The sequence below is a fragment of the Nomascus leucogenys genome, chromosome 11 (genome assembly GCF_006542625.1).
Source record: "Nomascus leucogenys isolate Asia chromosome 11, Asia_NLE_v1, whole genome shotgun sequence".
Lineage (NCBI taxonomy): Eukaryota > Metazoa > Chordata > Mammalia > Primates > Hylobatidae > Nomascus > Nomascus leucogenys.
Genome location: NC_044391.1, coordinates 18,311,034 through 18,333,568, shown reverse-complemented (window position 1 = coordinate 18,333,568; position 22,535 = coordinate 18,311,034). Strand labels below are relative to the sequence as shown.

General features: G+C 37.9%; 1 protein-coding gene across 2 annotated transcripts in view; it reads left to right on the top strand.

The window, feature by feature from the left end:
- The window catches only part of SLC25A40 (solute carrier family 25 member 40), a 71,301-nt gene that overhangs the window by 13,332 nt on the left and 35,434 nt on the right, over positions 1–22,535 (top strand). The gene's annotated exons all lie outside the window — the stretch shown is intronic.

The following is a 22,535-nucleotide window of genomic DNA, read 5'->3' as shown; positions in this document are numbered from 1 at the left end:
ATTAGCGAGACTCCGTGGGCATAGGACCCTCCGAGCCAGGTGCGGGACACAATCTCCTAGTGTGCCGTTTTCCAGGCCCGTTGGAAAAGCGCAGTTAGGGTGGGACTGACCCCATATTCCAGGTGCCGTCTGCTTCCCCTTTCTTTGACTAGGAAAGGGAACTCCCTGACCCCTTGCGCTTCCCGAGTGAGTCAATGCCTCGCCCTGCTTCGGCTCGCGCACAGTGCGCTTCACCGACTGTCCTGCACCCACTGTTAGGCACTCCCTAGTGAGATGAAACCAGTACCTCAAGCAGAAATGCAGAAATCACCCGTCTTCTGTGTCGCTGGGGCTGGGAGCTGGAGACCGGAGCTGTTCCTATTCGGCCATCTTGGCTCCACCCTGGTCGCTAGTTTTCTTGTGAGGTCTTTGTCTGGCTTTGACATCAGAGTAATGCTGTACTGGCTTCATAAAATGAATTAGGAAGTGTTCCCTCCTTTATTTATTGGAAGAGTTTGAGAAGGATTGGTGTTAATTCTTTCTTAAATATTGATAGAATTTATCTGTGACACCATCTGGTCCTGGACCTTTCTCTCTTGGGGAATTTTTGATTTTTGATAGAACAGTTTTCTAATAAGTGTATTTAGAAGTAAATAGACTATTGACTCAAGAACAAATAGACTGTACTGGTAGTATTGTCTCCACTTTCATTCCTGATTTTAGTAATTTGAGTCGTCTTTTTTTTTCACTTGGCCAGTATACGTAAAAGATTGTTGATTTTGTTGATCCTTTAAACAACTTTTGGTTTTATTAATTCTCTGTGTAGTTTTTATATTCTATTTTTTATCTTCATTTTTATTTATAGTATTTTTTCCTTTTTCATCCTCATTTTATACTATTTTTTCCTTTTCTTTTTTTTTTTTTTTGAGATGGAGTCTTGCTCTGTCGCCTAGGCTGGAGTGCAGTGGCGCAATCTCGGCTCACTGCAAGCTCCGCCTCCCAGGTTCACGCCATTCTCCTGCCTCAGCCTCTGCGAGTAGCTGGGACTACAGGCGCCCGCCACCATGCCCGGCTAATTTTTTGTATTTTTAGTAGAGACGGAGTTTCACCATGGTCTCGATCTCCTGACCTCGTGATCTGCCCTCCTCGGCCTCCCAAAGTGCTGGGATTACAAGCGTGAGCCACCGCGCCTGGCTATTTTTTCCTTTTCAACTTCATTTTGATATGTAGTATTTTTTCCCTCTTACATGCTTTGGATTTAGTTTGTTCTTTTGATAGTTTTATAGGGAGAAGTTTAGGTTATTGTTTTAGAGATCCTTCTTATTTCTTAATGTAGATTTTTATAACTGGAAATTTCCCTCTGAGCACTGCTTTGCTGTATCCCTTAAGTTTTGGTGTGTTGTGTTTTCATTTTCTTTCATCTGAAGACATTTTCAAGTTTCCATTGTAATTTCTTCTTTGACTCATTGGTTATTTGAGTATATTATTCAATTCCACATATTCAAGAATGTTCCAAATTTTCTTATTATTGATTTTACAGTTTCTCTTATTTTGGTCAAAAAATGATACTTTGTATTATTTTAATTTTATTAAGTAAGAATTGTTTTGTGGCCTAACATAAGATCTGTCTTAAAGAACGTTCCATGTTCACTTAAGAAGAATGTGTATTTTGCTGTTATTTGGTGGGGTGTTCAATATATGTCTGTTAGGTCTAACTGGTTTATAGTGTTGTTCTAGTCTTTCTGATTCATTGATTATGTTTTGTCTGGTTCATTTCATTATTGAAAGTGAAATGATGAAGTTTCCAACTATTGTTGAACTATCTGTCTCTAGTTCTATCACTTTTGCTGTTTATATTTGGGGCTATATTTTTAGGTGTATATATGTTTATAATTTTTATATTTTCTTAATGGATTGACACCTGTATCGTTATGTAACATCTTTCTTTGCTCTTGTAACAATCTTTGTCTTAAAGTCTATTTTGTCTAATATTGGTACTACCACTCCAGCTCTCTTATAATTACCGTTTTCATAAAATGTCTTTTTCCACTTTCACCTTCAGCCTATGTGTGTCTTTGGGTCTAAAGTCTTTTTTAGACAGCATATAGTTGGGTACTTTTAAAATTCATTCTTCTAGTCTCTACCTCTTAATTGGAGAGTTTATTTAATGAAATTACTCATGGGAGAACATATTTTGCCATTTTGCTGTTTTTTATATGTCATATCATTTTATTCCTCCATTCCTTCATTATTACCTTCTTTTGTGACAGATGTGTTCTGGTGTACCATTTTGATTCCCTTGTAATTTCTTTTAAAATATATATTTTAGGTATTTTCTTAATGGTTGTCTTGGGGATTGCAATTAACATCAAATTTATAACAATTTAGTTCAGAATAATATCAGCTTGGTTTCAATAGTATACAGAACTTTTGCTCCTGAATACCTCCATCTCCCCATCCACTTTATGTTGTGATAAATTACATATTGTTATTGTAAGTAACATACAAATAGATGTAAATGATATAAGTCAATTTAGATTTATAACTATTTTATGTAATTGTATTTTAAATCATACGGGGGCGGAGGGAGTGGTGTTGCTAACCAAAAATACACTAAAAATTCAGTTACTAACTAAAAATACAGATTTTTACATTTATCTACATTGTTATGTTTATTGTTTCATTCTTTTACATTCAACTTATTTGTATCTTTAAATATAAAGTGTCATGCTGGGTGTGGTGGCTCACTCCTGTAATCCCAGCTTCTCAGGAAGCTGAGGCAGGAGAATCTCTTGAGGCCAGGAGCTTGAGACCAGCCTAGGCAACATAGTGAGACCTGTCTGTAAAAAATTTAAAATAAAATTAGCTGAGCATGGTGGTGTGTGTCTGTAATTGCAGTTACTTGGGAGACTGAGGCAGGAGGATCACTTGAGCTCAGGAGTTTGAGGCTGCAGTGGGCTGTAATCATGCCACTGTACTCCAGCTTGGGTGACAGAGCAAGACTGTGTCTCATATTTTTTAAATAAAAATCTCTGGTAGCCAAGATATAGTTTGATTTTTTTTTTAAATTGATTTTGCCAATCTCTGCCTTTTAGTTGTATATTTACATTATTGAGGTGGGATTTACATCTGCCATTTTGTTACTTGTTTTCTGTATTTCATTTATATACAGGTGCTCCTCAACTTATGATGGGGTTACATCCCAACAAACCCATCATAAATTGAAAATGTCATAAGTCAAAAATCCACTTATACACCTAATCTACCGGGCATCGTAGCTTAACCTAGTCTACCTTAAACATGCTCAGAACACTTACATTAGCCTACAGTTAGGCAAAATGGTGTAACATAAAGCTTATTTTATTGAATACTGTACTGAAAGTGAAAAACAGAAATGGAATGGTTGTATGGATACTCGAAGTATGATTTCTACTGAATGCATGTTGCTTTTGCACCATCATAAAGTTGAAAAATAGTAAGTGGCACCATTGTAAGTTGGGTATTGTGTATATTGTGCTTGTTTCACTGTCTCTTTACTGCCTCCTTTTATTTTAAATAGGTATTGTTGTATATTTTAATTTCATTGTTTCTTCTAATATATTTTAAAATTTTCTTTATGGTTGCTTGCGAGCTTTCAATTAACATCTTAGTTTATAAAATCTAGTTCAGATTAATGCCAACATAATTTCAATAGTTTATAAAAATTGGCTCTTGTATAGCTCCATTCCCTTTCCCCACCTTTGTGCTATTGTTGTCATATGTTATATCTTTACATATTGTATGCTCATAACAAAGATTTGTTTATTGCTTTATGCAGTTGCCTTTTATATCAGGAGCAAAAAGGAGTTACAAACAAAAAAAAACATGCCTATTATCACTACCTAACTTACTACTTTTGCTGGTACTCTGTTTCTTCCTATGAATCCCAGTTACTATCTAATGCCTTTCATTTTAGCTTAAAGGACTTCTCCTAGTGTTTGTTGTAGGGCAAGTCTGCCAGTGGCAAATTCTCTGATTTTCTTTATCTAGAGATGTCTTAGTTTGGGTTTTTTTCTTTTAATTCTGAAGGATAATTTTGCTAAATACAGAATTCTTGTTTGACAGTCTTTTTCTTTTATTACTTTGCATGTTATCTACTGCCTAGTGGCCTCCATGATTTTACATGTAAAATCAGCTGTTAATCTTATTAAGTATCCCTTTAGTATGATGAATTGCTTCTTTCTTGCTGCTTTCAGGATTCTCTCTGTGTTTGGCTTTCGTCAATTTGATTTGAATGTGTCTCTGTGAAAACTCAATCTCTGAGTTTCTCCTACTAGGGATTTGCTGAGCCTCTTGGATGTATAGATTCATTTCTTTCGTCAAATTTGGGAAGTTTTTGGCCATTATTCCTTCTGCCCTTTTCGTTTTTTTCTTTCTGGGACTTTCATTAGGTGTGTGTTGGTTTGTTTGATAATGTCCCACGAGTCTCTTAGGTTCTGTTCTTTTTTCTTTTTTCTTTTTTTTTCTTTCTTTCTGTTCCTCAGATTGGATAATCTCAATAGACCTATCTTCAAGTTTGCTGATTCTTCTGCCTGCTCAAGTCTGCTGTTGGATCGTCTAATGAATTTTTCATTTCAGTTATTGTAATTTTCAATTTTGGAATTTCTCTTTGGTCACTTTTTTGTAATTTCTGTTTCTTTATTAATAGTCTCTCCTTTATGAGACATTGTTCTCATGATTTCCTTTAGTTCTTTTACGTGATTTTCTTTCCTCTTTGTGTATATTTAAAATCATTGTTTTAAAGCCTTGATCTTATAAATCCAGTTTCTGGGGTTCCTCAGAGAGAATTTCTGTTATGTTATCTTTTCCCTTTGTATGAGCCACATTTCTTTGCATACCTCATAATTTTTTACTGAAGACTGGACGTTTTAAATATAATACAGCAACTTTGGAAACCAGATTCTTTGCCTCTCCAGGATTTGTTGTTGCTCACTGTGGTTGCTGTTGTTTGTTTAGTGACTTTTCTTAACTAATTTTGTCAAGTCCATATACATTGTCATTTGTGGCTAGTGAAGTTTCTATTTCATTAGCTTACCGGTCAGCTAGTGATTTGATGAAAATTTGCTTAAATGCCTGGAATCCCCGCTAAAACAATCAAGTCTTAATGGGTGGGCTGTGTGTATGTGTGTTGGGGTTGGAAATATTTTCAACATTCAGGTGAGCTATTTACATCTCTTTCTTTCTTTTTTTTTTTTTTTTTGAGACGGAGTCTCGCTCTGTCGCCCAGGCTGGAGTGCAGTGGCATGATCTCAGCTCACTGCAAGCTCCGCCTCCTGGGTTCACGCCATACATCTCTTTCTTAACCTTTACTTCTGTTTGTGCAGAGCCTGGAGGTCAACCATGGGTTAGAGCTTAATGCCTTCTTGGGTATTCTCGGTGCATGTGCTCCTTTCTAAGCATGGATGTGGCCTTCTAGAGACCCAGAGATATGTGGAAGCTTATTTCACAAAACATCTTCATTACCCAGCTTTTTCTCCCAAGCTCTTGTATGTGTCTTTTGTTTTCACCAATTTTTATCCCTTGTTCCAGGTAGCCACAACTGATAAATTTGCCTTTAAGTGTTTTTGACAAACATCCCCTGGGTAGTTGCCTTTATAGCCTTGTGGAGTTCTGAGTTTAGTGAAATAAAGGCAAGTCCCTTTCACTGGTCTTTAGGCAACCACCAGACAAGTAAAAACAGACAATAACAAATCTTTGAGAACAATGTTCACTCTGCTCCTCTGGCACCAGGAATCACCTTGGGAATTCAGGCTGCTCATTAAAAGTAATGCCATTAAAAGTAATGGCAAAAACCACAATTAGTTTACGTTGTCTTCTTTTAATGCTACTTTTTTTTTTTTTTGGACAGAGTCTTACTCTCTTGTCCAGGCTGGAGTGCATTGGTACAGTCAGCCTTGAACTCCTGGGCTCAAGTGATCCTCCCACCTCAGCCTTCTTGGTACCTGGGACTACAGGCATGCATCACCATGCGTGGCTAATTTTTAAAAACTTTTGGCAGAGACAGAGTCTCCCTATGTTGCTCAGGCTGTAATGCTATCTTTTTTTTTTTTGAGACAGAGTCTCACTCTGTCACCCAGGCTGGAGTGCAGTGGCGCAGTCTCGGGTGCCTGCAACCTCCGTCTCCTGGGTTCAAGCAATTCTCCTGCCCCAGCCTCCTGAGTAGCTGGGATTACAGACATGCACCACCACACCTTTCTTTTTTTTTTTTTTTTTTTTGAGACGGAGTCTCGCTCTGTCGCCCAGGCTGGAGTGCAGTGGAGCTATCGCATCTCACTGCAAGCTCTGCCTCCCGGATTCAAGCCATTCTCCTTCCTCAGCCTCCCAAGTAGCTGGGACTACAGGTGCCTGCCTCCACGCCCGGCTAATTTTTTTGTATTTTTAGTAGAGACGGGGTTTCACCATATTAGCCAGGATGGTCTCGATCTTCTGACCTCATGATCTGCCTGCCTCAGCCTCCCAAAGTGCTGAGATTACAGGCGTGAGCCACCGTGCCCAGCCCACACCTGGCTGATTTTTGTATTTTTATTAGAGACGGGATTTCACCATGTTGGTCAGGCTGGTCTCAAACTCCTAACCTCATGATCCACCTGCCTCGGCCTCCCAAAGTGCTGAGATTACAGGCGCGAGCTACCACGCCTGGCCTGTAATGCCATCTTTTTAAAGGTGATACACATATAATCAGTCTTGCCCCTATTAGTACATATACCTATGAGTTTTGACAAACATAGTGTAATCATCAGAATCAAGATTCACAACAGTTCTGTCACTTCTCCGTGGCTGTTAGTCTTTTCCTCTTCTTCTCCACTTCCAATCCCTTGGCAATCCAATCTGTTTTATTATTTTGCCTTTGCAATAATGCCAGTTAAATGAAATAATGCCTTTTTAGTCAGGTTTCTTTTACATAGGATAATTTATTTGAGATTCATCTCTGTTGTTGGATGTATCAATACTTTCTTCCTTTTTATTGCGGAGTAGTGCTATATTTTATGCATACAAAAATTTGTTTACCCATTTCCCAGTTGAGAGAAGTTAGAGTAGATTCTAGTTTGGGGAAATTCATGAAGAAAGATCTTACAACTATTTGTGTACAAGTTTTTATATAAATGTAGATGTCTCATTTTACTTGTGTAAGTACATTGGATTGAGGGTGTTATATGATAAGTCTACTTAAACATTTTTCTTTCACTTTATTCTCTTAATGTTAACATTTTTCAAACTACAGTACATCAAAGTAATAAGTTAACATTGGTACAAGACTTTTTCCTAAGCCACATTACCAATTTTATTCATATTTTATGAGTTTTTCCCACTGATATCATTTTCCTATTCTAGGATCTACTCCAGGATCCCACATTATACTTAGTTTCATGTCTCTTCTGCCTTTAATTTGTGATGGTTCCTCAGTCTTTGTGTACCATGACCTTGAAGAATACTAGTCAGTTATTTTGTAGTATGTCATTTAATTTGGTTTTGTCAGATGTATCTTCATGATTAGATGGAGAGTATGCATTTTTGGCAAGAATATCACAAAAAAATCTTAATACATTGTGACGGGGTACATGATATTTACATTTCTTATTATTGATGATATTAACCTTAACCACTTGGTTAAGGTGATGTCTCGTGTCTGCAGAGTTTTTTACTGTTAAAGTACTATTTTTATATTTGTAATTAATAAGTATCTTAAGGAAGATACTTTGAGACTGCAAATATCCTGTTTCTCCTCAATAATTTTAGCATCTATTGGTGGATTCTTATTACCGTGTTTTTACAGCGCTTATTACCCTGATGTTCTAATGGTGATTTTTTTACTTTCCTCATTCCTCATTAATGTAGAATTCATTAATAGGAATGCTTTTGTAAGGAAGAACTATCACTCATCTCCATCTCTTTATTCAATTGTTTATATAAATATCTACTGATGGATATTTATTTTATGCCGTTAGTTATAATCCAGAACAATTATTTTGTGTTTCGTTGCTCAAATTGTTCTAACTTTGGCCTTTGGGAACTCTTTCAGTTTGGCTTCTTTGCCCTTCAATATGTCTTCTTACCACTGCGCTCATCCTTTTAAATCATTTTCTTATTTTTTACCACCATGGCAGTTTCATTTTGTATTTTCCCCACCCTAGGCCTTGGAAACAACCACTTCTGCAAGCATCACTGGTTCCTTTTATTGGAGAATTAAAGATTATGATCTGGATAATAGGTATATTTATTACTACTGAGTTGTTGCTACTGGGATATCATTGGTTCTATACTTCTTCAGCAGACAGAGCTTAGAAATATTTATATGTATACTAACTCATGCATTTATATAGATTTGTAATTATTTCTGTTTTTGTCTGTTTATGTATATGCATTTTAAAGCTATGAGTTTGTTATGATAGCTTTGATTCAAATCCAACATCATAGGACAGGGTTTCTTCTAGCTTTCTTGTTTTCTTTATTTGTATCTTCATCCTGTGACAGTGATAAACCTGGCTGTTATTATTTGCTATACATTTACTTATTTGATCAACCTTATACACATAAAAGAAACTGGCAAAATGTTTTCCTAAGTAGTTACAGTATTCTGCATTTCTACTAACAATTTTTGAGAGTTGTCTAGGTGCTTTGCATCTTTGCTGACACTTGATATCGTCAACATTTTTTAAAGCCATTCTAATAATTATGTCGTGGTATCTTATTATGGTTTAGTTTGATTTCCATGATGACTAATGATGTGGAGCATCATTTCATATTCTTGTTTGGTATATCTTTGCCTATTTAAAAAAATGAGTTATTTGGCCAGGTGTGGTGGCTCGTGCCTGTAATCCCAGCATTTTGGGAGGTTGAGGCAGGTGGATCACCGGAGGTCAGGAGTTCGGAACATCCTGGCCAACATGGCGAAACCTCATCTCTCCTACAAATACAAAAATTAGGCAGGTGTAATGGCGGGTGCCTGTAATCCCAGCTACTCTGGAAGCTAAGGTAGGAGAATCGCTTGAACCCAGGAGGTGGAGGTTGCAGTGAGCCGAGACTGCAGCACAATACTCCAACCTGGGTGACAGCGAGACTCTGTCTCACTCACACATACAAAAAAATTGGGTTATTCATTTTCTTATTGAGTTTTGAGAGTTATTTATGTGTTCTGGATATAAGTCCTTTATCAGATATGTGATATGTGAAAATTTTCTTCCAGTCTATGGATTGTTTTTTGTTTGTTTGTTTTAAATTTTCTTACCAGTATCTTTCAAAGACCGAGAGTTCTTAAATTTGATGATACATAATTTATACTCTTTTTCTTTTATGGATTATGCCTTTGGTGTCGTATCTAAGTAATTACGTTTAATCCAAGGTCATAAACATACTTATGTTCACTTGTTAAAATTTTATTTTATTTTATTTGTATTTTTTTATTTTTTCAAGACAGAGTCTCGCTCTTTCACCCAGGCTGGAGTGCAGTGGTGCGATCTCGGCTCTCTACAGGCCCCACCCCCCCGGGGTTCGTGCCATTCTCCTGCCTCAGCCTCCTGCGTAGCTGGGACTACAGGTGCCCGCCACCTCGCCTGGCTAATTTTTTTGTATTTTTTTAGTAGAGACAGGGTTTCACCGTGTTAGCCAGGATGGTCTCGATCTCCTGACCTCGTGATCTGCCCGCCTCGGCCTCCCAAAGTGCTGGGATTACAGGCGTGAGCCACCGCGCCCGGCCACTTGTTAAAATTTTATACTTGTACTTAGAGGTTTTACAGTTAGGTCTACATCCATTTTGAGTTCGCTTTTGTATCAAGTATGATGTTATAGATGGAGATTCTTTTTACATCTAATTATTCCATCACAATTTATTGAAAAAGGCCATTCTTTCTCTATTTAATGGTCTTTTTGCCATGGTCACAAATAATTTGATCATATATATGTGGGTGTATTTTGCTTTTACCCTCTGTTCCATTCCATTGATCAATATGCCTGTTCTTTCTTCATTACCACGGTATCTTAACTACTGTAGCTTTACATTAAGTCAAGAAATCAGGTAGTGTGAGGCTTCCAACTTTGTTATTCCTTTTCAAAATCATTTTGGTTATTCTGGTCTCTTTGCCTTTCTATATGAATTTTAGAATCAACTTGTCAATTTCTATGAAATGTTGTGCTAGGGTTTTATTCAGAATTGCTCTGAATCTGTGTATCTGTTGGGGTAGAACAGATGACCTTATAATTTTGAGTCTTGCAATCTATGAATATGGAATATTTCTCATTTACTTAGGGCTTCTTTGATTTATTAGTGTCTTTTAGTTCTCAGCCTACAAAGCTTGTACATATTGTACATAGATTTATACCTAAGTATTTCACATTTTTGGAGCTGTCTGACACATTGTTTCAAATAACTTTGTTGCTAATATATAGGAATACACTTTTGTATATTACCTTATCTTGCAGTCCTTCTAAACTAAGTTATTACTTCTAAGTGGCTTTTTAAATTTTGTAGATTCTTAGGGTTTTTCTACATTTTGTCTTGACTAGCTAGACACTGCGTTCTTTTTTGTATGCATTTAATCTCTTTTTTTTTTTTATTTGAGGCAGAGTCTAGTTCTGTCACCCAGGCTGGAGTGCAGTGGCACGATCTGGCTCACTGCAACCCCCACCTCCTGGGTTCAAGTGGTTCTGTTGCCTCAGCCTCCTGAGTAGCTGAAATTACAAGCGCCTGCCACCAAGCCCAGCTAATTTTTGTATTTTCAGTAGAGACAGGGTTTCACTGTGTTGACCAGGCTGGTCTTGAACTCCTGACCTCAGGTGATCCGCCCGCCTCGACCTCCCAAAGTGCTAGGATTACAAGCTGAGCCACTGCGCCCAGCCCGCATTTAATAATCTTGCTTTATTGTACTGGCTAAATTCTTCAGTACTTTGTTGAATAGAAATGACGAGAGTAGTAAATGGTTCTTATCAAACTGAGGAATTTCCCTTTCATTGAAAGGGATTGAAAGGCTTGCTCAAGCCTTTCAGTCATGGTGGGTGTGGGATGTTGTCAAAGGTTTTCTTCTTCCTCTATCATCTGACTGGACGTTTATTTATTTATTTATTTTTTATTTTTATTTTTTTGCCTCAAGGGACCAGCCTTTATTTTTTTTCCTATTGTTTTTCAGCTTTCAATTTTATTGATTTTTATTTTCATTTCTTTCTTCTTTTGGTTCTAATTTGTCCTTTTTTTTAGCTTAGATCATTAATTTTAGGCCTTCTCTAATACAAGCATGTAATGCTATAAATTTCATTGTAAATGCTGCTTTAGCTGCATCTCAAAACTTTAGGTAATTCTTGCCATTTTCTACTTCCATGTAAGTTTTGGAAAATAGTTTGTTAAACCCACAAAAGTAAGAAGATTTGGAATTTTGGTTATGATTCCTGTGAATCTATAGATAAATTTGGAAGAATTTATATCTTTATAGCATTTATTCTTCCAGTCTATGAAATGGTAGTATTTCTTCATTTATTAAGATCTTTAATAAATTAGTGAAAGGTACACAACTACAGAACCAATGGATGTTAAAATGACAACAAAGCAATATTATGAACAACCTTATGCTGATAAATTCAACAACTTAAATGAAATGAACAAATTACTTGAAATACACTAACTGTCAAAGCTTACAGGAGAAGAAATAACCTAAATATATCTACTAAAGAAAACTCCAGGCCTGGATAGCTTCACTGGTGAATTCTCTCACATGTGCATTTGAAGAAAGGCAAAGATGATACAAAAAATTATGGATCAGCATCCCTAATAAACATAGATGGTTAAATTCTTAGCAAAAATTTAACAAATGAAAACCAATTCTATATACAAAGGATAAAACATCATGAGTAAATGGAGGTTTATTCCAGGAATCAAGCAGTGTAAATCACCATGTAACCAGACCAAAAAGGAAAAACCATATGTTCATCTCAATAGATACTATCTGTTGCTGTATAACAAATTATTCCAAAACGTAGTTATCTTAAAATAACTAACCTTTATTATCTCACAGTTTTTGTGTGTCAGGAATCTGGATGCAGCTTAGTTAAGTAAGCTCAGGATCTCTCAGGACAGTGCAGTGAAGGTGTTGGCTGAGGTTGCATTTATCTCAAGGCTCAACCAGGGAGGGATCTAATTTAAAGCTCACTAGGGGTTGTTGGCAAAGATTTCCTTTGGCTTGTTGGTCTGAAGGGCCTCAGTTCAATGCTATTATCTGGAGGCTGTTTTTGTTGCCCGAATGGCCTCCACATAGGGCAGTTCACAGCATGACACCCTGTATCATTGAATCACAGTATTTCCCTGACCCCTTCATGCATGGGAACTGGAGTGTATGAGCACTGGCAGGGGCAGACTTTACTCGCTGTTCCATCCCTCACATGATGGGGAGTGCAAGTGAGTGGGTGCAAGAGCTGGGTCGAGTGCTTTTGGGCACCAGCAAGAGCAAACTCTGTACCAGCTGCATGGCAGCATCTAGGAGAGGGGTGCCTGCGACCCCTGAAGCCCCAGAGGAAATGATACAGTGCCCTTTCAGTTTTTCCATCCATGGACAGCTTAAGTGTTAGCAGCTTAGGAGGGTCAGTGTGATGGCTCATTTGTGGCACCTGAATTCTTGTCTGGCATCCAGGAAAAATGTCACATGAACGACTTCAATATGGTAAATGCAGGGGGTTTTATTGCTGATGAAAGTGGCTCTCAGCAAGAAGGGGAGCTGAAAAGGGGTTGGAGCAGGAAGGTAATCTTACCGTGAGGTCCAGCCGTACCCAGCCAGACTCATCTCCAAAGCTACACCATCAAGCCATCACTCTGAAGTCAAGCTGCTTCTCTCAGACATCCAGCCGCTTCTTCTCTTCCCTGTGCTGGCTGAGCCTGCGGTTTTTATGGGCATAGGATGGGGGTGGGGCACGCCATAGGTAGTTTTGGAAAAGGCAGCATTCAAGTGGGAAGATGGGGATCTAAGTTCTCACTTTCGGCTGCAGTTCCAGGCTTGAGGGTGGGGTCCTCACTGGGGATCTGCCCTCTTCTGCCCAGAATTTATCTGCCTCTTGTCCTTATCATTATCAGATAAAGCTAGTGAAGAAAGCAGAGTCTGCTTTAGTGGACATCACAGTCTTTTATAAGTTAATCTTGAAAGTGACATTTTATCGTTTTTGTCCTTTGCTTCAGAAGGCCAACAACAGAAAAAATAGGCATATTGAGCTTTGTCTAAACTTAAAACTTTTGTATGTTGAAGAACACTATGAAGAAAATGAAAAGACAGCCCACAAAATAAGCTATTTTGCGTCTTATATATCTGGTAAGGATCTAGTATCCAAAAAATAAAAAGAACTATTATAACTCAATGATAAGAAGATGACCCAATTTTAAAATGACCAAAGGATCTAAATAGCTATTTCTCCAAAGAAAATATATTAGATGGGAACTAAAGACATGAAAAGATGCATAACATAACAATTCCTTAGAAAAATGCAAAGTAATACCACAATGAGATTTCACGATTCATATATTCAAAGGAATAAAATGTTAAAACTGACCATACCAAGTGTTGTTAAGGATGTGAAGCAACTGGAACTTGCATATAGTGCTGGTGAGTGTGTAAAATGGTTCAACTGCTTCGGAAAACATTTTCTGAATTTCTTTAAATGTTAAACATACATTTACCATTTGATCCAGCTATTCTACTTATGTATTTACTCAAGATTTAAACAGATAATCATAGTTGCTTTATTTGTAATAGCCCCCAACTTGAAACAACCCAGATTTTCATCAACAGATACATGGATAAATTGTAGTATATTTATGTAATGGAATAGTATTCAGAAGTGGAAAGGAACCAAGTATCAATTCATGTAGTAAAATGAATGAGTTTCAGAATAATTAGTGAGTAAAAGAAACCAGAAAAAAAGGGGGTACAAACTGGAATAGAATAAAGGGGAGAGGTTTTTTGGGGGTTTTTTTTTTTTTTGGAACAAGGTCTCACTTTGTCACTTTGACACCCAGGCTGGCATGCAGTGGCATGATATAGCTCACTGCAGCCTTGACCTCCTGGGCTCAAGTGATCCTCCTATCTCAGCCCCCCATGTAGCTGGGACTAGAGGTGCACACCACTACACCTAGCTCATTTTTTGTATTTTTTTCTAGAGGTGGAGTTTAACCACATTCCCCAGGTTGGTCTGAAACTCCTGAGGTCAAGCAATTTGCCTCACTCGTCCCCGCAAAGTGCTAGGAATACAGGCATGAGCCACCACATCCAGCCAGAGGAGAGAGTTTTCAATTCCAAAATTTCTCTTTAACAGAAAATTGAAAACAAATATACAGTGCCAGGATTACCACCAGCAATATCCCATAACTCAAATAGGATGAGGCAGCTTTCAGAGTCACAGATAAATGAAAAAACTCTAAGCAGATGGTCTGATATTGTGAAATATGTATTTGGCTTTCATCTCCATTTCCTGATGTACAACTCCTAAAATCCTTAGAATCTCCAAAGTCCTATATTTTTGTATGCTGATACTGACTGATAGCTTTAGGGTAGGGTTGGTCACCAGAAAAATGAAGGCATGATTAGAAGTTTGGGACTTACAGCTGTACCCTGAAACCTTCGGGGAGAGGAGAGGAGCTGAAGGTCAAGTTGATCACTAATGACCAGTGGTTTAATTAAGTAGGCCTACATCATGAAGCCTTCATCAAAACCCGAGAGGACAGGGTTCAGAGAGCTTCTGGATATCTGAATATGTTGAGGTTCCTGCAGGGTGGCAAGCCCAGGAAGGGAATGGAAGCACCACCTCCTTCCCCTATACCTTGCCCTGTACGTTTCTTCACCTGTTTCCTTTGCAATATCATTTATAAGGAACTGGAAAACCTGTTTTGCTGAGTTCTGTAAGCCACTCTAGTAAATTGTTCAAACCCAAAGAGGGAGTTGTGGGAACCCCAACTCGAATCTGATTAGTCAGAAGTTCTGGAGGCATGGACTTGTGACTGAAGGTGGGGAGGCAGTCTTGGAGACAGCCCTCAACCTGTGGGATCAGATTCTTATTTCCAGGTAGGTAGTATCAGAATTAAATTGGAGGATATCCAGGTGGCAGGGTCCACTGCATATAGGTAGGGGGAACTCCTCACCCCCAAACATTTGGTCAGATAATTCTTTCTTGATTCTTCTGGTGTGAGAGCAGAGGAAAAACACGGTTTGAGAGTTTAACCTAAACAGGAAAAGTATCTGTGATACTTTTCCTCCGAGTCTTCCTGGCACCAAGTGCACAGAATAGTTCCCTTCAATTCATGGTTTCTATGCTGAAAGTTGTGAGATTGAGGTGGACAACCAGCTTCCCTATCATCTCGGGTTCCCTTTCAGGAGAATTCTTCCTCTCTCAACTCATTGGAAGCATTGGCAGTGCCTGAAGGTAGAAATATTGCTAAGGGCAGGCAGAGTAAAAGGTGGGGAGGTGGTACTACCATCCCTGACCTTGCAAACTCTGCTGTATAACTCAACCAAAGGAGATGCCAAATCATAGTGGCTGTTCAGCACCACACTGTAAGAGGTATGTTCCACAGGTCCCCTAGGCAGAAACGCCTAACCATCCTTCTCACACTGCTGTGATACATTCTTTGTGATTTCCCCTATTGAGGACAGGCAGCATTTAGATTGCTTACTAAAGCTTAGGCAATCCTGTGCTTAAGGCGCCATCTAGTACCAAAAAGGAGGCAGTGACCTAGTGGGAAACAATATTCAACAGATAAATTATGAAGAGTGTCTAAGCAAAGATGCCCAGTAAACACCAAAACAATCCAGACCAAAAAGACTGGAATAAATGAATTATTCATTGCAAAGATATGGACATAAATCTATAGGAAATAACAAATAAGGAACAGTGACCTCCCCAAAAAGACATAGCAAAACTGCAGTGACTGATCCTAAAGAGACACAGTACATGAGCTCTCCAACCAAGGATTTAAAATAACAGTTTTAAGTAAACTTAGTGATCTCCAAGATAAAACAAAAAAAATTCAGAAATTTATCAAAGAAATTAAACAGATTGAAATTGTTTTTAAAAATGAAATCTGGAACTCAGCAATACATTTGTCCACTGAAAATTTGATTAGATACTGTGAACGGCAGAATGGATCAAGCAGAGAAAAGAATCAGTGAGCACAGGCTATTTGAAAACACACAGAGGAGAATGAAAAGGAATGAAGATTACCTACAAGATACAGAAAATTACTTCAAAAGACCAAATCTTAAGAATTATTGGTGTTCAAGAGGGAGTTGAGGTAGAAAACTTATTCAAAGAAATAACAGAAAACTTTCCCAAACTTGAGAAAGATATAAATATCCAGTTATAGGAAGGTCTGAGAACAACAAACAGATTTGATCCAAATAAGATTTCCCTAAGGCATATGTTGGGAAAACCAGCCCCACACCACCCAGTGGGTACCCCAAGTCTGGCGGAGACAAAGGAGTTAGAAAGAGACAGAATAAGCACTTGAAAGGCGGGTCCAGGGGACCAGAGCGTCTGAGGCTTGCTCATGGCCCAGAGCCCTTGGGCTCCGCCCATTTTATTGGTTTACAAGTTCTTTGTTTTTAGGGCAGATGGGAGGGATAGGAAGGGATAAGGAAAAGGATTAATCAGTGAAGGAACTTGTGAGTCATTCGTGGTTTCTGTGAATTTCCTTGAGCAAAGGCGTGTGTCTTAACTACTTAAGATCTTTAACTTATCAGGACTGAAACAGGTGGGAGTGGGTTTCAGGAGGAGCCAAGATGTTTGATTATACTTCACTGCTTCAAGGAGTGTTATCTCCCTGAGTAACCTGTGGAATGCCGCCCAGTGGTTATGCTCTCGGGGCATAAAGACATGAAGGCAATAAGGAGACATTTCTCCTCAGAGGCCGCTCATGGCTTCCCATGAGTGTCTCACGCAGGGGAGACCAACTCAACTGGCACCCCAGAAACTGTCTTTCCCACAGCATATAATAATCAAACTCTAAAAGGGCAAGGATAAAGAAAGGATTCTAAAAGCAGCAAAAGAAAAGAATCAAATAACATGTAAACAAACTCCAATTTGTCTGGCAACAGACTTCTCAACAGAAGCCATACAGGCCAGGAAGGAGTTAGATGACATTTTTAAAGGGCTGAATGAAAAAAATCTGCCATTCAAGAATACTGTATCCAGCAAATATACCCTTGAAATGTGAAGGCCAGATAAAGTCTTTCCTAGACAAAAGCTAGGAGGATTCACCACTACCATACCCATTTTACAAGAAACGCTGAAGGGAATTGTTTAACCTGGAAGAAAAAAACGTGTGAAAAGAAAACATTTGAAGGTGCAAAACTGGCCAGTTAAAGTAAGTACACAGACCATTAATCATTCATTTTTGTTTTTTTTTCCTAGAGAGGGTTTTGTTCTATCGCCCAGGCTGGAGTGCAGTGGCATGATCTCAGCTCACCGAAACCTCTGCTTTGTGGGCTCAAGCGATCCTCCCACCTCTGCCTCCCAAGTAGCTGGAATTACAGGTGTGTGCCACCACACCTGGCTAATATCTGTGTTTTTTTTTAGAAATGGGGTATCACCATGTTGCCCATGCTGGTCTTGAACTCCTGGGCTCAAGCAATCCACCTGCCTTGGCATTCCAAACTGCTGGGATTACAGGCATGGACCACTGTGCACAGACCCCAAGAATATGCTTCCCCCCACCCCCAAAGAGATGGAGTCTCACTGTGTCACCCAAACTGGAGTGCAGTGGTGTGATCTTGGGTCACTGCAACCTCTTGCCTCCCAGGTTCAAGCAATTCTCCTGCCTCAGCCTCCTGAGTAGCTGGAAGTACAGGCATGCACCACTGCACCTGGCTAATCTTTATTTTTATTAACGGAGTTGGGGTTTCGCCCTCTTGTCCAGGCAGGTCTCAAATTTGTGGCCTTAAGTGATCCGCCCGCCTTGGCCTCCCAAAGTGCTGGGATTACAGGCCTCAGCCACCGCACCTGGCCTCCCAAGAATATTCTAATGCTGTAATTGTGTGCAATTCACTCATAACTCTAGTATGAAGCATAAGAGAAAAATCTATCAAAAACTGTAATAGCTACTGCAGCCTGTTGAGAGATAAGGAATATAAAAATATGTAAATTAAGACAAAGTCAAAATATGTGGAGGATGTAATTAAAGTGTAGAGCTTTTTTTTTGGTTTTCTCTTTGTTTCTCTTCTTTATTATCTAAAATAAGTTTTCATCTTTTAAAAATAATTTGTTGTATTTACAAGATGATTCTTAAAATTCATGCTAACCACAATGGAAAAACTTATTGTAGATACACTAAAAATAATAAGCAATGCGTTAGACCAGTAGTGGTGGCTCATGCCTGTAGTCCTAGATCTTCAAGAGGCTAAGGCAATAGGATTGCCTGAGCCCAGCAGCTTGAGGTTGCAGTTAGCTGTGATCCTGCCACTGCACTCCAGTTTGGGCACCAGAGCAGGACCTTGTCTCAAAAAAAAAAAAAAAAAAAAAAAAAGAAAAGAAAAAATCAACAAATCAAAACATACTAACAAAGAAAATCACTTAGCCACAAAGGAAAACAGTAAGAATGGAAGAAAAGGAGACAAGTTAGAAAACAGCCATTAAAGAAACAACAAAAGGGCAGTGGTAAGTTATTATTAGTACTAACACAGAATAAAAATAGATTCAGTTCTCAGCTTAAAGACACAGAATGGCTAAATGGATTAAGAAAACCAAGACCCAACCATATGCTGTCTACAAGAAACCTACTTAATCTATAAAGACACAATTTGAAAATGAAGGGATGGAGAAAGGTATTTCATTTATGCGAGTGGAAACCAAAAAGGATCTGGAGTAGCTATGCATATGTAAAATAGGCTACTAGTCAAAGACTGTAAAAAGAGACAAAGTCACTATAAAATGATGAAGGAGTCAATTCAGCAAGATGATATAACAATTATAAATATTTAACCAATGCAGGAACACCCCAATATATTAAGCAAACATTAATAGATCTAAAGGGAACAGTTTGGTAAAATAAATAAGACCACGTTTTTTTGATACATCAGTGTGGTGGATATGGTTTACACTAATCTGTTGTGTATTTCAAAATAGCTAGAAGAGAATAATTCACATGTTTCTAACATAAATAAATAAGGTGCTGGATATCCCAAGTACACTGATTTGACTTTATAAATTATATGAATGTATTAAATTATCACATCCACCCTGAATATAGATGCACCTAATACATATCAATTAAAGGTTTAAAATAGTCCTAAAGGGAGAGAGACTGCAATTCAGTATTAGTGGGGAGCTTCAGTAACACACTCTCAGTAATGGACAGATAATTCAGACATAATACCAACAAGGAAACACTGGAGTTAAACTACACAGGCCTAACCGACATTTACAGAACATTTGTGAAAAGAGAATGAAATTCTGTCACTTGTGACAACATGGATGAACCTAGAAGTCCTAGAAATCCTTATGTTAATTGAAATAAGCCAGACAGAGAAAGACAAACATCACATGTTCTCAGTCATATGTGGAGCTAAAAAAGTGGATCTCATGAAGATAGTAGATTGGTAATTACCAGAAGCCAGGAAGGTTTTGGGGAAGGAAACTGGGAAGAGAGGTTGATGAATAAGTACAACTTTCAGTTAGAAGAAATAAGACCTAGTGTTTGATCGCTGAGTAAGCATACTTAATAATCTGTTGTACATTTCAAAATAACTGGAAGATAATAATTCGAATGTTCCTAACATAAAATATAAATGTTTAAAATGATGGCTATCCCAATTACCCTGATTTGATCTTGACACACTATATTAATGTATCAGATTATCACATGTACCCCCAAAACATGTACATCTAGTATGTATCAATAAAAATAAATAAATGTCTTAGTCCATTCTCACACTGCTAATAAAGACATACCTGAGACTGAGTTATTTATAAAGGAAAGTTGTTTAATTGACTCACAGTTCATTGTGGCTGGGGAGGCCTCAGGAAACCTATGATCACAGTGGAAGAGGAATCACACATGTCCTTCACCTGGTGGCAGCAAGAAGAAGTGCCAAGCAAAAGGGGGAAAAGCCCGTTATAAAACCATCAGATCTTGTGAGAACTCACTATGACAAGAACATCATGAGGGTAACCACCCCCATGATTAAATTACCTCTCACTGGGTCCCTCTCATGACACATGGGGATTATGGGAACTACAATTTAAGATGAGATTTGGGTAGAGAGCCAACCAAACCATATCATGCATTCCTAAGTATTTTTTTTTAAAATGGAATAAAGGATTTCTCAAACCAGTAAGGAAAGTATACATGCCTAAACATCAAAGTAGGTAAAAGATGTAAATGGACATACTACAGAAGACGCAATATATACTACTGATAAAAATGTGAAAATATGTTAAGCATCTTTATTGGCCAGGGGAAGGTGTTACAGTTTGGCTGTATCCCCACCGAGATCTCATCTTGAATTGTAGCTTCCACAGTCCCCACATATTGTGGGAGAGACCTGGTGGGAGGTAATTGAATCATGGGGGTGAGTCTTTCCCGTCCTATTCTTGTGATAGTGAATACCTCTCACGAAATCTGATAGTTCTATAAAGGGGAGTTTCCCTGCACAAGTTCTCTTCTCTGCCGCCATGTGAGACGTGCCTTTTACCTTCTGCCATGATTGCGAGGCCTCCCCAGGCATGTGGAACTGTGAGTTCATTAAAACTCTTTTATTTGCTAATTGCCCGGTCTTGGGTATATCTTTATCAGTAGTGTGAAAACGGACTAATACAGAAGGTAAATCAAGATTATAATAAGGTAGCATTTAACACATATTTGTTTTGAAAAAATTGAAAATTCTGATGATACTGAGGAGATATTGTTCTATCTTCTGGCTTAAATGTAAGTTACTTTAATCCTTTTACTGGTTAAGTGAATTTTGTTATTAAGTAACTTTTGTTTCTCAAGAAGGGCTCATGGGTTTTTCATGTTGGAGAATGCTTCCCATTTACACTTGAAGACCACGTTGGCTAGTTAGAGTAAATTGTTAATGGTTACTTCAGTAGCATACAGAAGCAGAAAAGGTATAGAAAAGAGGAATTTTGCAGGGAGTTGAGGGAGGAAAGCTGTTCTTGCAGAACATGTCTTTATGAGATGTTCTACTATTATAGGAAAGCCAAGAGATATTTTGTTAGAGTGAGTTCTTCCACTAGAATGTGTCCTCCCTAAAAAGGGACAGTGTCTGCACATAGGAGAATAGAAAGTGGGACAGCAAAAAGATAAGTAGGTTGTTAAAACTGTAGGGAGTTTAAAACAGTGTTGAATACATTATGAATTCTAGGCGGTTCACTGATAATCACTTCTCAAATTTTCTACCTGTACTCCCAAGTCTCTGGGAGTAGAGTTTTGCCTTTTTTTCATTATTTTTGTAATAAATTGAAAAGGAGACTCATTTTTCAGTTCTCATTATAATTAGATAACATGATTTTAGGAGATAATTGATATAACTTATTTTTCTAAAATAGTATATATGTTATGAAACAATTTCATTAACTTTTCTAAAAAGTTATATCTAAATTTCTGACTTGTTTCCTTACATTCTAATGGCTAGAAATATAATAAAGTTTTCTGGATTTAATTTCATGTGCGCATATTCAAGTTGTCAACCTTGCTGGCATCAGTGTCAACAATGAAGTACTGTGGGCCATTTTACCATTCTGGAGGAGAAGTATACCTATATTCTAGCATACATATATTATTTTTCCACTTAAAGGAGCTCATTTAAATGAATGTTACAAATATGTTCCCTAGACTTGAAGATTCTACATAAGTTTCAGGAACTAAAATATTTTTATTGTACATATTTTCACATATACAGAAAAATACAGAACAATGAAATATTTATGGTATATGTTTACATAGGTTTACCAAATCATAACATTTTAGTATATTTATGTTTTCGAAGTATTGTAAACTACAGTTATTAGAACATTATGGTCCTTAATAATTTAGAATGAACCTCTTAAAAGATACTTTTCTGTATACAAAATGAACAAGATTTCTGAAATATTATCTAATATCAAATTAGTATTATCTAATACCAGACCATGTTCACATATCACTAGTTACCCTCAAACTGGAAAAGTTTGTTTGTTTGAACCAGGGTTCTTTTGGTGGTTGACTCTTTTAAGATTCCTTTAATCTAGAACAGTTTACTCTCCCCTGCCACCTTTTTTCCCACCTTTGACTGAAAGAAATCAAGACAATAGTCCTGTAGGCTAAAAGAGTACAACTTCTACTGTTATGTGGCATCCATTACCTTGTTACACTAGTTGCTGAATTTCCTGTGACTTGGAAGTTAGACCTAAAGCTTGTTGCTTGTTTTGACTCAGATTAAAGGTTCTCCCTCTTACACTCCTCTCCCCCAAAAAAAAAACCTTCATAGATGATGCTGGCCCTTTAATTTTGTGTTACAAAATCTGGTTGTTCTACTGTAAAAGATGCTAAGATTGATCACTGTGTTTGGGCTCTAGAGTCG